Source organism: Micromys minutus (assembly GCF_963924665.1).
Source record: "Micromys minutus genome assembly, chromosome: 1".
Classification (NCBI taxonomy): Eukaryota; Metazoa; Chordata; class Mammalia; order Rodentia; family Muridae; genus Micromys; species Micromys minutus.
In genome coordinates this window covers 65,815,382-65,828,165 of record NC_137969.1, presented here as the reverse complement: position 1 = coordinate 65,828,165, position 12,784 = coordinate 65,815,382, and the positions used below count along the sequence as shown (strand labels likewise).

The 12,784-nt window shown below is 42.2% G+C and overlaps 1 protein-coding gene across 3 annotated transcripts in view; it reads right to left on the bottom strand.

The window, feature by feature from the left end:
- Positions 1-7,739, bottom strand: part of AKT3 (AKT serine/threonine kinase 3) — a 246,318-nt gene extending 238,579 nt beyond the window's left edge. For all 3 annotated transcript variants that reach the window (XR_013974863.1, XM_080909361.1, XM_080909362.1), the window contains exon 1: positions 7,516-7,739. The gene's annotated coding sequence lies outside the window, so the exon portion shown is untranslated. The remainder of the gene's footprint in view (positions 1-7,515) is intronic.
- Positions 7,740-12,784: the final 5,045 nt, after the last annotated feature.

Genomic DNA, 12,784 nt, shown 5'->3' with positions numbered 1-12,784 from the left:
GCAAAATAAAGAGGAATAGTGTATTCTGGATCTCTTTAAAACTATGATTGTTTGATAGTGTTGAACTAAAAGACATTAGAGAAAATAAGTCCTTTGTTCAAGTAAGTTTGGGAAATTTTACAATTTTGTCCCCATGAAACATCTCTACTACCATTAAATATCCTAAAGTAAGAGACAATTTACCAATAATTCCCACACTACATACTAGCAGAGGAAGCACTAATATTATTTAAAGTACCCACTTCACATTAAAAACAGTACAAACAGGAAAAATTAAAAGCTATAAGTTATAGTGTTAAAATATTATTTTATTTTGACTGACATCATATCCCAAAGAACCTAACTGACTACATATCATAGAGCTAGAAAAATCAAGGTGATGACTCCATATAGTACATAAGGAATTATAAGTTAAATACTGAAAAAAGACTAATGCAAAATGTCATCATAGCTGCACTGAGCTGTTCTTGTTGGTACTTTGATCTGTTTCTCTCTGTGTGTCTCTCTGTCTCTGTCGCTCTGTGTGTCTGTCTCTCTGTCTCTCTGTCTCTGTCTCTCTCTCCCTCTCTCTCTGTTTCTAATGGTAAAGCAAGCTTCACCCTCCTTCCATATAAAAGTATATAAGCTGAAGGAAAGAGAATCTGTAACATTCTTGTGGGTAAAGGTAAAATGAATAGTTATATCCAAGAGATACTTTCAATTAAAGTAAATTATACTGGAATGTCCTTATGAAGAGAAATTGAACCTGATTAATCCAGATCAATTAATCTTGTTTTATAAAGGACCTGTTCCTGAAAACTAGATTCTGAGGGGGAGGAGATCAATGCATTAAATTAAGACAACAAAACTTTATCAAGGTCACCGAACCTAAGTGTTAGAAGTAATCTTATTCCACTGTATCTTAAACAGTTACTAAATTCTATCCATAATCACAATTTTGTGCTTTAAAAATTGTTCCTATGTCTAATGGCTAAAATGGTACCATCTTGAAACAAAACTTTAAATGCAATATTAGATTAGCAATAAATGTTGCCTTTTATATGTAAAACCAATGCTATTGGCTCCTATGTAGTACACATACTGATTTCTTCATGGCAATGCCCCTGCTCCAGTCATTTTTATCTCCCATTCAGTCTCCAACAGTTACATAAACACTAGTTCACAAGATGAGCTAATATGTTGTCACCTATTTCTAATGGTAAAGCTTCACCCCCCTTCCATACTAACTTCCAGATATGATCTTTCCAGTGAGTTAACAAAAAACTTTTTTTATTTTTAAGTCTATGGCATTAAATATTTCAGTGCTAGATAATCTAATTTTTATCATTCTTATTAAAAAGTTACACAAAATTCATAGTAGATTCAATAGTAAAGATATTTTCATTCATGATACACTATTAGAGAATTTGATGATAATAACTTCATTTGAATATCATTTTATAATATACAAAACACTTCTCATATTTAATTTCATTGAATCACAACATAAATTATTAAAGCAATTTGACTGTGTCTGGCACTTATTCAACAAATAGAGAATTAGTGAATAAACAGATAAATGAACAAAGACATAAAAAGCTTTAGATAATAAAGAATAAACTAAGCAAACACTTTAGTAAGTCAACGGCAAGAATGGCATATCATGTTTAAAACAAAAATAAATGTAAACATTATGTAAGTATTATATATATATATCAAAATTCCCTTTATTAAATCATGTTCCCTATGGTCTTCCATAGTCTTCTCCAAAAATTAGATTGCATTAAAACTACTCTATTTTTAATTGACATTTTAAAGCACTTTTTGTTGAGATCATCCATTTTCAAATCCAACTAGAAGAAACTTCATTTCTCATTATGGGAAGAAAAAGGAAAGAAGTATTTTCTTGCTGATGTTTTAAAAGAGTATCAAACATGTTTTAGGATTATCAGTCAAAGCAATATGAAGCTTAATAAGTTAATGCCTTTGGTCTACTCTGAGACAAGAACTGAAAAGCTTATTATGTATTTGTTATCAAAATCCTTCACTTATATTACCTTGACTCTTAATTATGAACCTAAGAAAACTGTAGCCAAAAGCAAAGACAATATTCCCCAGTTACCATTTGTAGGGACATTCACTAAGAGCAACCACCTGTAATTAGTCATCAGCTTCATCTGCTTTATAGTAAATACGAACCTCAAAAAACGTAATCATCAAAATGTTTTCAAGTTAGCTAAAAATAAACAAAACTAAAGTATCAACAAATAACATAAAATTAAAATGAGGTTGAAAAGCACCCTGTTATACAAGTGCAAAGTTCATGTTAGTAACTTCCTAAATGATAATTACCTCATTGCACTTGGGGGGGGGGGGAGTGGGGGCGTTCCTTGAATCTGTTTCAATTCTCTGAGTGCTAGAATTACAAACATGAGCCACCAGACATGGCTACCTATGTTTATTTCCAAATTAAAATCCAAAATAACTTTAAACTATAGATCCCCTTTGACTATAATGTTCTATGCTACAATTTTATAGACTTTATTTATAATAGAAAAACTGAATTATTAAGGAAACTAATTCAAATCAATTAATATTTTAAAACATAAATGATGATCAGGAGAAACTATTTTAGGTTTTATGGAAGTTTCAGATTTTAATAGCTAGATTTTAAGAAAAACTAAGCCAGGATGGTAGTGCATGACTGTAATTCCACTTGTCTGGAGGCTGAGGCAGGAGAAGTTCTGATCTGTATATAAATTCTAGGTTAGTCTGAGCCACTTGGTAAGACCATGGCTCAAGATAAAAATAGTAAAGGAGAGAGCTGTGAAGGGGCCTGACATACAAGACCCTGGTTTTAATCCCCAAAAGACTAGTTTATATGCCATGACAAATACACAAGGCTATATTAAGCTTTCAAAAGGACATGTGGGGAAGTGATCACACCGACATGAAACAACATTCAAGATGGCTCATCTCTCAGGTACTTCTGAGGTAATCTGTCCTCACTGGGAGTTGTTAACCTATTGACAAGTGCCTCTCTTTATTAATAACACCCTGGGTAATTTTTTTTTCTAAAGTCTGGACATTTTAGGCAAACTGTAAGAACTTTCAAATTTGAAAGTTAGCTATCTTCCAAAAACCACTTTATAAACTTTAAAATATATCTACAAAACCGCAAAGCTCCCCCCCCCCCATTTTTAGAGCATCAATGTCAACCAACTTGTCCATTATTAAGAAGCTTGAGCTAGGTCCTATATCTAATATTCTCATTTAAAACACTGGGGAAATGCTTATCCTCAGCTTCGCACAAACCAAAAGGCAAGCTGCTGATTAAAGAGTCCCTTAATTTCTAATGTAAAATGTCCCATACCTGTATAAGATGTTGAGGACTGCAGAACACTGGCTCAGCTGGCCACGTAATTCATAATACATGCAAAAAATTCCAAAATCTGCCTCAGGTACCTCTCAAACTATAAATAAAAATGCTTAGTACACCCATATAAGAACTAAGTGCCAACAATTACTGACCGACTCCCCTCCAACAAAGCTCCCAAGATTAGAATCCCTAATAACGTTCATCTCAAAGTTTCCTTTAAAGAGAGCACCAGACAGACCAAAACACTTAGATAACTGTTCCCAATTCTGACTCAATTTCCTTATCTATAAAGAAAATGCAGCATTGGATGCTTGACAGCTCTTTCAGAGCCAATAAATTTTAAGATTCTTTACACTGAAATCTACAATCAACTTCATATAGAAGTGGTATTATAGATGACAATCATGATTATGTATAGCTCCTATCCTAAAATTCTAATATATAGTTGATGCAAAACAAGTAGCCATTCAACTCAGACCAAAACTGGAATAAACTCCACTATTGGCTAAATTCTACCTTCCTTTCTGCCAAATCCCCCAGACACCCAAATATAGTCAGAGGCTTTCTTAATTAATATAGAAGAGACAAATTCTCATCTGAACATGTTCTGTTTTCTTCTAGTAAACCTTTTTACCTTCCCTTCAGAATAAAAGCAAAAATACACATTTAGAAATATAAAATAACTGAAGTTGGCAACAAATCTTTAAATATATTTAAATATTATTTAAGAACCAAAAGCATATTTATAAGCCAAAAAGCATATACTAATTTTATTCACCAACTATTATTTGAAAATTGCTTTATTGAAAAAATAAATTTACCTCTTATTGGATGAAAGACATCAAAATAAAATATGTAAACAGTTGACATATTTTGGCATTTGAAACAACTAAAATGAAAGAGACATTAGTTTAATCAATATACCTTTTAAAACTATATTAACTTGATTCTGTGGGACTTACAGTATAGATTATAATATACAGTATAATGTATAAGAGTATATTATATGGCATATTATACTATATATTTGACTAAAATATATGCATTTGGAATATACATACATATATATGTATATTGAATAGGAGAGTTTAAATAAAACAAATTTAGTGCTGCATGAAGTGTTTTCTCATGTGAAATTCACTTTCAAAACTGCAACAAGATTATCCTGAAGTAAATGAATTACAATATATAAAGCACATATAGCAAGGTCTGGAACATAGTTAGAATTAACTGGAACTGAATCTAACTCTATCAGCTGTTAGAGACTATAACAACACATGTGTTAACATTAGCCTACCTTCGCCGAGTATGCTGCACTAAAACAAGATTAAGAATACAGATGCTCATGCTGAATCTGGAGCCCAACAGCAACTTTTAAATTCCTCAGAGTTAAGCACAAACCTTCCATAAAAAATACTTGCATTATTAATTCAGAGTAACTTGAAAATGCAAGTCAAATAAACTTACAATATAAACCAAATAAAATTTTGTCTTGAAGTTTATTGTACAAATCTAAAATGATCCCAAATTGGTTTGCTTTTTAGTACCATAAACATAATCACTATAAAGCCATGATTCTGATCCAACTAACACATGAACAAGAATCATCATCCCAGGGACAAATTCTTGAACTAACGGGCATTACAAAGTAAATTATAACTAGCTATCATGTCATGAAAAGATGCAAAGTTTAAATAAAAGCTAAACTTCTACAACAGTGTATAAGACAAGTTTCTCTTTAGAAAGAAGCCTAAGCTCTTAGAAACTTCCATGTTAAAATCAAAATCTGGAGTTTCAAGATTAAACCCCCAACTGAAATCCACGATAATGTTTGTCCCAGAAGTTTAACCAAAAGACTTTAAATATACAGTGATTCTCCAAAACAAACTTCAATGACCGTGATCTTCTGAATGAAGTGCAAAAAACCTTACCTCCAAAGCACATTCCCCCTCTTAATATTTTGTGAATGGAACTTTATTTAAAGTATTTCAGGTGAAAAAAATCACATAAACAAGCCAGTAATGATGGCACACACCTGTGACCTCGGCACTCAGGAGGCTGGGGCAGGAAAATCCCTAGCAGACCAGCCTAGGCTACAGAGTGAGTATCATGGAAGCCTAAACTACACAGGGAGACCCTCCATTCCAAAAATTACAATAAATAAAATTACAAAAAGTAGAAAATCCAAAGAATTTTCAGGTATTGTTCATTATAGAATGCAAAACTAACATTGTCAAGATTAAAGAAAAAATCATTTTAAGTTGAAAATTATTCATTCATCATTACAGAAGGCAGTAGAGGGACAAGATGAATAAGAATAACAATTTCATCAGTTTCTGTATTATTACTTTGGACTAGGTATTAACTTTATGCTACTGCAAATGTACAGAACTTTAAATTTTGAACCTCAAGCTATAGATACTGGGATCATCTCTAGTCTTTAAAAAGTTATCTTCAAACAGAATCAAAATTTTACATTGACAAAAGGAACAAAATTCAGTCTTGAACTACATCTCGAATCTAACTGTGTATTTAGTAATACATTCTAGAAAACTAGCAATTCATGAAGATACTTTTTAAAACACACATTTTAGACATCCTCTTTGGAACATTCAGATCCATCCTCAAGCCCTAAGCCATCTTTACTTTTGGTTTTTCCAACTTTTTTCTAAATGCAAATATAACTTAACATAATGAATGAGTTCCTACCAAGAACAAAATTCAGTGACTGTCTGGAAATTTATAGTTCTAATTAAAAACTGGCTTTGATTTACCAAATACAGAACACATGTTTAAATTAAGGATTTGGGACAGCTGTCAATTTATTACATATGACGTCCTTTTCAGAACACACTAAAGTCTATTGATTCTATTAATAACAATTTAATCTATACAGATACACAGGTTTTATTGTTGAATTTCTATCTGTAAACTTTATCAATTACAATCCATCAATGCTTTGAACCAAACTATATTACACTCGTGGAATGAATTTTATTTTCATAACATTATTTTGATGAAGACATTTGAGAGAATCCAAGCTTTGACTTATGGGTAAGCATAAACATAAAGATAAACAGTAAACAGTACTACTGGGAGGAAGAAAAAAAACTGGCCCTAAAGAGATTCAGTTATCTCTAACCTAAGTGTAGATTCCCAGGAAATCTCAAACAAGGGAGACCCCGCCTCAGCATCAGACTATGGTTGCCACCAGCTTAAAGCTTCAACTTCGGGCTTCCAAGGGGCCTCACTAGCATCATGGCTGATGCAGACCGATGCGCAGGAGGCGGAGGAGGTGGACAAGGAAGAAGCTGGTTTGTTTACTTGCAGCCTGAGCCGCCGTCGTCGCCGCCGCCAGCAGCGACAGCATCAGTAGATCAGCCAAACCCAGCATCTTCCGCACATTTCTATTCTTAGCACACAACTCCCTAGCGGATCAAAACCCCACTACTATTAAAAACACAGACTTGCACGTTACCCACCTCGCACCCGCACACCCGCACCCCATCAGCACCGTCCTCTCCCGGGCGCTGGCGGGGAGCGGCGAGGTGGGGTGGGCAGCTGACTAAGGAAGGAGACCCCGGGGACGCCGGTGCATCCTCGCCTGCACTCCCGCCACATGCGCAGACGGCCCCTCCCCCCCTCCAACCCAAACACCGACTCGCCACCGGCCGCTCGCGTTACATAACCTCGCCGCCGCCCCCCGCCCCGGCCCGCCGCCCCCTCCCCAAGCCGCGCGGCCGACCGATTCGGGGCGAAGGGACCCGGCTCCAGCTAAGCAGAGCCCTAAGGCGCGAGGCCAGGCAACCCAGACGCGCAGCTCACGGTACCGCTAGGCCAGGAACACCCCCTCCCTGTCCGCCCGCGCACCGCCGCCGCTCCCCCACCCCCAAAAGCGAGGGGGTGGTCCGTGTCACCCACGCGTGGCACCCCCCGCCTCCACCTCCACACCCACGGCCCCAAAGCTTCAGGAGGAAAGGGGAACACCCCGGTCCCCCGCCCACGCCCCCGGCGGCCGCGGTGACACCCAGACGCCCCCGCCTCACCCACCCGCGCCGCCGCCCCCGCCCGAGGGAGGCAGGGAGGGAGCCGCTGGGCCCTCGGGGAGCGCCGGTGAGGCTGGGTGGGGGACGAGAGCTGGGGGCGGTGGCTGTTACCTGCAAAGGCGGCGGCGGCGGCCCCGCAGCTGCTCGGGCGGTGGCGGAGGATGGAGCGGGGGGGACGGGGGGAGGAGAGGGGACGACTCGGGGGTCCCCCTCCCTCCTCCTCCCCTCCTGTCCTCCCCCCACCCCGCTGAGCCTCTGGCCCCCTGGAGCCCGGTGCGGCCGGCGGGAGGGGAGACGAAGGGCTGCAGGGGAGGGAAGGAGGGAGCCGGCCGGGCGGGCCGCGGCGCTGAAGCGGGCGGCGGCGGCGGCGGCGGCGGGAGGAGGGAGGAGGAGGGCGGGCGGCGGCGGCGCGGGGAGGAGGAGGAGGCGGAGACTCTACTTGGGAATCGGATGTCGGCTACAAATTCGATTCATCACTAGAAAACACCGCTCGGGCGGGGGGCCGGGGCGAGCTGCCGGGACGCGGGGCGGAGGCTCTGGGCCGAGCGTGCAGAGCCGCGGAGCCGGGGACTGCGGCCTCGCCTCAGGGACCCGGCAGCCGCCTCCCCGCCCCCTCCGGGGGCCGCCACCGAAGCTCCTTGCCGCCGCCGCCGCGGGGCTTGTTGTTGACTTTGAGGAAAACTCCTGACGTCAGGGGCTGGCTCTCCGCGACTGGCGGGAGCGGCTTCCCCGACCCCGCTCGCCGCCTCAGCTCCGCGCCCCGGCCAGGCGCTCGTCCCCAGGCTGCCCCGCGCCCCTCAGACCCGCGGCGACCCGCGCCCCTCGGCTTCCTCTCGCGAGAACACCTTCCCCAGCAGCCCGCGCCGCGGGGCCAGCGTTCCCGCCGGGAAGTTCTGGGCATCCCCGAGCCGCGTGGCCCTCTCGACTAGGCACCCGAGGCGGGGCCCGCCTTTCCTCGCACACCCACAGCACGGTGACGCCGCGGGGGTGCGGGCCCAAGAGCGAGGACACTCATTCGCACCTTCACCTGGGCGAGGCGGACCCGGGGCCAGTGCGAGCCAGGTATCTGGCTGTCTTAAGAGATGTCGCCGTCCAGTCCAAGAGCCAGTCATCATCCCATGTGGGCTTGAGGTTGAAGTGGCCTGCCGAGTCACTCAGAATCACCTCCTTGGGAGGGATGTTGGTTTCATGGACTTGGGGGCACTATGAAGACTTTGCTTTTGAAGTCCATGGCTCAGGGAGTAAGTACAGTAGAGACTGGTGTTTAGAACATGACCCTTATCTTACCACGTCTCACCCCTCAGGAAGTCATAAAAGTTTACTTTTTCTGAGACTGCTTCTTCGCTTCTGGAAACACCTGGCAAAACGATATTAATCCTAGTTGCTCTAGTCTTTGGGAAGAACCCGTTATTTTCTCCCATTGCAAGACTCTGCTTAATACCTTGGGCTTCTTCCTGTAGCATTTCTTCTGTCGTGTATCTCTTCTCCAGCTCAGTTTTCACACTATATAGTGCATCATGCCTATGTGTGCCGCACAGTTACCAGTGAGCTGCCTGGGTCTCCATCGAGATGAAAATCATTGATAATGATGGACGTCTAAATGAAAGAAAGACATAGGTCCTCCTCCTGGGCCGACAGATTTCAGAGGTATATAGAGCTCTAGCCAGAGAACTGGAGTTTATGTAATCTAATCTTTAAAACCATAATCAAAAGTTCTAAGAACTTTGGTTAAGACTTACTACTCTGGCTTTGGTTGCCAGTGGCCTAGAAGCACAACAGTTGGCTCTCAGGGTAATTGTCAGCAATGAGTACCAGCTATGATTATAACTGTTAGGCTGTTTGTGCCTTCTGACAGTCCTGCAGTCTGTATGGTATAACTGCCATGACCATCATCCCCTCTTGTCCCCACTACTTGGCTGCTGCCACCACTTGCCATGGCTTCTTAAGGCTGGAGCGGGAGCTGCCTTTTCCTCTTTCTAGTACTTCTCTGCCCACTGTACCCTCGGTAAACATTCCAGGGAAGCAAGAAAGACCATTTGAGAAATCCTTCATGGGGCCTGATGACTCCAAAACACCCTAGGGGGTGAGGAAATGGTTATGTTTGTAGTAATCACAAACAGCTCACTTCCACCATTCATAAGCCCCAGGAACCAATCACAAACCGGCCAGTTTGGGCTGCCTAAAGGAGTCCTGTCTTGCCAAATTCTATATACTCAGGCTTACCCATTGACTTATTCTTTCATTAATCCAATGCTTATTTTGTGCTGCTTTGTACCAAGTCTTTTTCTTTTAAGACAGAGGTGCTGACAGTACCTTTTGCCTGAGAACACCCCTTAAGAATGATGTAGCTTAGTGATACTGACCTAGGGTACACAAGGTCGCAGGTTCAGTCCCCAGCACGCCAAAACAGAGTTCACCCAGGGTCATCTTGCTTCCCAAGGCTGGTACAGGTTATCTCTGAAGGAACTGTGGTGCCTGGGAAAGACCTGTAAAGCAGGAATCCTGGGTTTCAATTTCAGTTTCTCTGCAACCAGAGAATAGTCTCCTCAAGATGTCCTTGGAGTGATCAACACAGGCAGGTTCTTATAGTGAGTCAAATTAAGCTAATTGCCAAAAAGACTACTGCACTGACAGCTTAATGGCCCACCTGCCTCCCTCTCCCAGGCACGGGGAAAGTTTGACAGCTGTCAGTCAAAGGGTTGATTGTCACTCAAATCAGCCTGGTTTCTAATAGTATATCCATTTAAAGGAAAAGTAAATATTAAAGGTTGCTTAAGGATCTATCATTAGCATTATTTAATAATGTTTATCTATTGAAAAAAATTACCTGACGAAAGACTGAGTCCCTCTTGCCCATCAAAAGAGCACATTTTGTTTTATGAAATGCTTGCCTGACGTATAGTCAGAAATTGCAAGTCCAATAAGAGAGAAAAGGGGGCTGGGGAGGTGTTTCATTTTATGTTCCACATCTGTAAGGGAAATGTGGTTTTTGTGGCTGTTTCTAAAACAAAACTTTCTCAGTGGCAAGGTACTTGGAAAGCTCTATGTGAAGCCAAACCCCCAGCTAAAACAAAACAAAAGGAAACAGAAAAGTCTGATTCCTCCTTCACTGCCTTTCTCCTGCCCCCATGGTTCCACCATTGTGTGTTAGCACAAGTAGGTCCCAATTCTGTTCAGTTTGTCCAAAAAGAGTACACATTCCCACGACCATCAGACCTCTAACAGCAACTGCTGACAAAACGATGGGGTTTCGGGTTTCATGATATATAAAACGCCAAAATGGGTCAGAGTTTTATTTTATTCTAGCCCAAGTTGGGTTGGGTTTGTTTATTTTAGGAAAAGAGTGCTGGAGGGTTGGCTTGGTGGTTAAGAGCATGTCCCAACTATTCCAGAAGACCTCAGTACAGTTCCCATGCCCGTGTCAGAGCTCACAATGGTGGTAACTCCGTCTCCACATATGCAGACACAGAAGTGAATACTTTTAAACTAAAACAGCCCCTACAATAGCAGTGCTGCAAACAATGCCAAGTTCCTACTCCCTGCTACCACCGCCATTGAGGGGTAGGCAGGACGAGCCTGAGCCTTGTACATGGGAGACAGGCTCTCTACCACTGGACCGTATCCTTGAGCTTGCTTGGGCTTGCTCATGGGCACCTTATACATTCTCTCTTTCTCACACATGCCTTTTTCCCTCCCCACCGTGAGTTTGGGGTTCAGGGAGGAGAGGAGCTCCATAAAATGCCTAACCTGGCTTTTAATTGCTCTATAGTTCAGTGGTGCCATGAACTTCTGATCATCCTGACATGGACATGCCAATAGCTGGGATTGCAGGCCTTCTCTACCAGGTCCAGCCCCAGCTCTTAAATATTTGGCACTGTGGGACTCTGAATTGCTGGATTTCATCAGTGAGATTTTTCATTTGCTTGTAATTTTAACATCAACCAATTGATAAGAACTAAACTTATTGGTTATTTTATTTATTTACATTTTAAATGTTAATCTCCCTTCCCAGTTTCCACTCCACAAGCCCCCTATTCCTCCCTCCCCCCTGCCTATATGAGAGTGCTTCCCCCACCCACTTACTCACTCCTGCCTCAGCAGCCTAGCATTCCATTTTCCTGGGTCATCAAATCTCCACAGGACCAAAGGGCTCCCCTCCCAGTGATGCCAGATAAGGCAGTCCTCTGCTACATATCCAGCTGAAGCTATGGGTACCCCCTGTGTACTCTCTGGTTGGTGGTTTAGTTCCTGGGAGCTTTGGGGTTCTGGTTGATATCGTTTGTCCTATGATGTTCCTGCAATCAGTCTGTTTGGCTGTGTATTACATCCTGATCTGTATTGGTCCAGCTCTGACAGAGCTTCTCAGGGGAGAGCTACACTAGATTCCTGTCAATAAGTACTTCCTGGCATCAGCAATAGTATCTGGTTTGGTGTCAGCAGATTGGATGAATCCCTAGGTGGGGCAGTCTCTGGATGGCCTTTTCTTCAGTGTCTGCTCTACTCTTTGTTCCTGCATTTGCTTTTGACAGGAGGATTTCTAGATTAATATTCTTGAGGTGGGTGGGTGCCCCCATTCTTCAACTGGGGGCTGTGCCTATCCACTAGATATGGTCTCTACAGGTTCTAGCTCTCCTTTGTTGGGTATTTTGGCTAATGTCCTCCCTGTTGCATCCTGGAAACCTCTTGGATCCCTGGCATATGGGATTTTCTAGTGGCTAGTCCCTGTTCCCTCTCTCCCACTGTTATATACCTACATTCAAATTCCTAACCCTCTGTATTTCTCCCCCATCTCCTCCCATATCTGAACACACACACACACACACACACACACACACACACCTTGTTTTCCCTCTCCCTCCTCTCTCCAGCTACTTCCAAGAAATTGTTCTTTTTCTCTTACTGAGTAGTACTGTAGCATCCACACTTTGGTATGATCTTCCTTCTTCTTGAGTTTTATATGGTCTGTCAGTGGTATCATGGGTATTCTGAGCTTCTTTTTGGCTAATAATCCACTTATCAGTGAGTCCATACCATGTGTGTTCTTTTGTGACTGGGTTACCTCAGGATGATATTTCAAGTTCCATCAATTTGCCTGTGAATTTCAAGAAATAATTGTTTTTAATAGCTGAATAGTATTCCACTGTGTAAGTGTACCACATTTTACATATTCATTCTTCTGATGAAGGACATCTGGGTTGTTTCCAGCTTCTGGCTATTTTGAATACGGCTACCATGAACATCGTGCAGCATATGTCCTTGTTATATATTGGAACTAAACTTATAGACCAAACGATCTCAAAATACTACTGGTCTCATCAAATTATATCAAATCTTAGATAAGGTAAATTTTCAAGTATTACATAAACAAGGCCATACATTA